At 40.1% G+C, this 4,139-nt stretch overlaps 1 pseudogene; it reads left to right on the forward strand.

Moving 5' to 3' along the window:
* Positions 1 to 3,518, forward strand: part of LOC112408420 (ubiquitin-conjugating enzyme E2 variant 1 pseudogene) — a 15,421-nt pseudogene extending 11,903 nt beyond the window's left edge.
* Positions 3,519 to 4,139: the final 621 nt, after the last annotated feature.

Raw genomic sequence — 4,139 nt, forward strand, 5'->3', positions numbered from 1 at the left:
GTCAGAATGTCCATCATCAAAAAATCTACAAATAATAAATGCTGGAGAGGGTGTGGTGAAAGGGAACCCTCTTGCACTGTTGGTTGGAATGTAAATTGGTACAGCCACTACGGAGAACAGTATGGAGGTTCCTTAAAAAATTAGAAATAGAACTACCATACCACCCAGCAATCCCACTACTGAGCATATACCCTGAGAAAACCATAATTCAAAAATTGTCATGCACCAAAATGATCATTACAGCTCTATTTACAATAGCTAGGACATGGAAGCAACCTAAGTGTCCATCGACAGATGAATGGATAAAGAAGATGTGACATATATATACAATGGAATATTACTCATCCATAAAAAGAAACAAAATTGAGTTATTTGTAGTGAGGTGGATGGACCTAGAGTCTGTCATACAGAGTGAGGTAAGTCAGAAAGAGAAAAACAAATACCGTATGCTAACACATATATATGGAATCTAAAAAAAAATGGTTATGAAGAACCTAGGGGCAAGACTGGAATAAAGAGGCAGGTGTAGAGAATGGACTTGAGGACACAGGGAGGGGGAAAGGGAAGCTGGGACGAAGTGAGAGAGTGTCATGGACTAATATATACTACAAATGTAAAATAGTTAGTGGGGGGCTTCCTTGGTGGCACAGTGGTTGAGGGTCCGCCTGCCGATGCGGGGGACACGGGTTCATGCCCCGGTCCGGGAGGATCCCACGTGCCGCAGAGCGGCTGGGCCCAGGAGCCATGACTGCTGGGCCTGCGCGTTCGGAGCCTGTGCTCCGCATCGGGAGAGGCCACAACGGTGAGAGACCCGTGTACCGCAAAAAAAAAACCCAATAAAATAGCTAGTGGGAAGCAGTCACATAGCACAGCGAGATAAGCTCGGTGCCCTGTGACCACCTAGAGGGATGGGATAGGGAGGGTTGGCAGGAGATACAAGAGGGAGTCGATATGGGGATATATGTATATGTATAGCTGATTCACTTTGTTATAATGCGGAAACTAACACACCATTGTAAAACAATTATACTCCAATAAAGAATTTTTTTAAAAAAGCAAAACCTTTTTAGGCTTTCTAGATCATTTTTATGAGACCCAAGAATCCACAGAATGTACCTTAAACCACCAGCTTAACATGTACTTTTCCTTGGGTAATTCACCATTTAATAGGGAATTCCAAAGAAAAGTCTTCAAAAATTGAATTAATAAATGTTTAAAGGAGAAATTTCAGACAGTAAGCCTCTCAGAAAGTGTCAAAGGCCCTGAGGGTAGTGTAGGTTGCCGATAATTTGATAACAAACGTCATATTAAATATTATAATTTTACATTTAAAAAATAAAATGGATCCTATTGCTTTGTAATATAGAATACAAAAATAAAGTCTAGCAAAATGTTCTTGGCTAGTGGTGTATATGAAAAAGATAGGACATAATCCTTAACATGGAGAGTAATGACCCCTTGTCAAAAAGCCATATCAAAATCCTGGTGGGCATATTAAATTTTTCTCATTATCAACTAGAAGCATGGGATTTTTAAAGGATGAAAACACTATAGCATACAAAGTTCTTAATAATAGCAAAACAATAAGAGGACATATAGACTCCAGATCTCTTTTGTGTAATACAAACTTCTCTTTTACCTAAACTGAAAGAGTTAGATGAGGCTTGGCAAGAGTTTCTACCACTAAAGCAGTTCTTAACATGAGTCGTGGCTTCAGGGCATATCTAACCTCTTTGAAATTGTATGCAAAGTTTCATGTACATATATGTACATTTTTTTCTGGGAAGAAGGTCCACAACTTTTGTCAAAGTCACAAAAGGATTTGTGCTCCTCCCCCGCTGAAAATACAGCTTTAGAACCACAGAACTTAAAGATCTCAGCTCCAGGAAAGTTACATGTAATTCCAGGGTGTATGGTTTGTAAAAACAAAGGTGGAAGGTTATTTGGAAGGAGGTAAAATATTCTTATCGAAAAATCATTAAATTTGATAAGGTTTCGAGAGTCCATGATTGCAACATATGACCATCCAAATTAACATGAGGTGTTCATGTGCCCCTGAGGAAAGGGTTTATATGGAATGTAACTATGTGCAAAGCAGTATTCAGGGAACAAGGTTATGTGCTGGAGGTGAGGGCTCAGATAATAAGATAGACCTGGTACTCCAAGAGCCCACTTAAAGCAACTTTCTTAATATATACATTTTAGCTACATTGGTTTCTGAAACCAACCAAATTTTTAAGATCAGTCTTGACCCAACATTCAATTACTGATGTGCATTACTATAGCACCATCTTGTGGAATATAGTTGAAGTTCATGCATGTCTTTAAGTGGCTGCTTAGTCAGTAGTTCTCAAAGTGTGTTCTGTGAACCCCTGGGGGTACTTAAGGCATATTCAGGGAGTCCATAGGGTCAATGTTATTTTCATAATAATACTAAGATGTCATTTGCCATTTTAAATGTGTTGGATTTGTACTGATGCAAATGGTGGGTAAAACTATGTATACTTTAGCATGAATTATGGCAGTGGTCCCAAATTATACTATTAGTCATTGTGTTCTTCACTGCTATGCATCTGAAGGAAACCAAAAGCTTGTTATACTTACGAGTATCCTTATGAAGTAGCAAGAAAAAAACTGGGGAGTCCAGGCCAAAGGACTCAATGTACAGGAATTCACTTTGTCAATTTTTCTTGTAAGAAATCCCTCCAAGAACTGAGGAATCTCTGCGAGTAGCAGATATTTGTGAGCATCACAGATAAGAGGCTTGTGTTTTAATATGCACTCCTCCATCCATTAGCTTAAAGTTTCAAGGGTTTTTATCTCTATAAAGAGGATATTACTAGGAGTTGCTGCATTGAGAAGTTGTGAGAATTAAAAGCTGGATATAATGGCCTGGTAAATACTGCCTCTTCTAGTGTCCTCTCTTCCTCCCTGTGCTAAAGTTTAGCAAAGAATTTAATCTTCACAGAAACCCTATGAAGTTGATATTTTCCTCCTCTTTTTCAGATGGAAAAACTGAGGCCAGGAAAGATTCAAGTCTCTCACCTGAAGTCACACAGCAATGTGAGTGGTAAAGAGGGCTTGAACCCAGGCAATTTCACTCCAGAGGAGTAAAAGTCTCCTGAAATTTCTGACTGTTAGAACATGAAGAAAGCCAGAAAGGAGGAGGAGATTGCACAGTTAGCTGGAGTCTAGAAAATGATGAAGACATGACACAAGATAGAAAGGGATAGTAACTCTTTATGAAAAATGGATATACAGCCTTAAAACAGAATGTGGACCTAAATACTCAGAATCACACCACTTTGGAAGATTTATAACAAAAATAGTATGAATGTAGTTAATAGTTATAATGGAGTTGTGAGCTGAAGAGCCATGTTGGTGCTAGCAAAATGGCAGAATTCCTATAGCATAAAAGTTGTCTTGCAAGAGCTTTATTGATGTCTAAGAGTTTAATGATGTTTAAAGAAAATATGATAATTCCTCAGCCACCTGAAGGACAGTGTTACAGCAACTAATCAAAAAGAAAAACCACAGCCTCTCCCCGTCAGTCTTTTTTTTTTTTTTTTTCTTGCAGTACGCGGGCCCCTCACTGCTGTGGCCTCCCCCGCCGCAGAGCACAGTCTCTGGATGTGCAGGCCCAGTGGCCATGGCCCACCGGCCCAGCCGCTCCATGGCATGCGGGATCCTCCCGGGCCGGGGCACGAACCCGCATCCCCCGCATCGGCAGGCGGACTCCCAACCACTGTGCCACCAGGGAAGCCCCGCCTCAGTCTTTTTTTAAGATTTTTTTTTTATATGGACCATTTTTAAAGTCTTTATTGAATTTGTAGCAATACTGCTTCTGTTTTATGTTCTGGTTTTTTGGCTGTGAGGCATGTGGGCTCTTAGCTCCCTGGCCAGGGATTGAACCCTCACCCCCTGCATTGGAAGGCAAAGTCTTAACCACTGGACTGCCAGGGTAGTCCCCCACTCAGTCTCTATTTTCCACAGTGGTGACTTTTTATAGATACGCTTTGTAGACCTCAAAGTACTGGAAAGGAAGCTCTCATTCAAAGGCAATTTATCTTAAAATAATGTAGATAATACCACTTTTTTGTCCATTTAAAATACATAGCATGTGCTATAACAAACAATCC

This window comes from Neophocaena asiaeorientalis, unplaced genomic scaffold (genome assembly GCF_003031525.2).
Source record: "Neophocaena asiaeorientalis asiaeorientalis breed wild unplaced genomic scaffold, Neophocaena_asiaeorientalis_V1.1 scaffold222, whole genome shotgun sequence".
Taxonomy (NCBI): domain Eukaryota; kingdom Metazoa; phylum Chordata; class Mammalia; order Artiodactyla; family Phocoenidae; genus Neophocaena; species Neophocaena asiaeorientalis.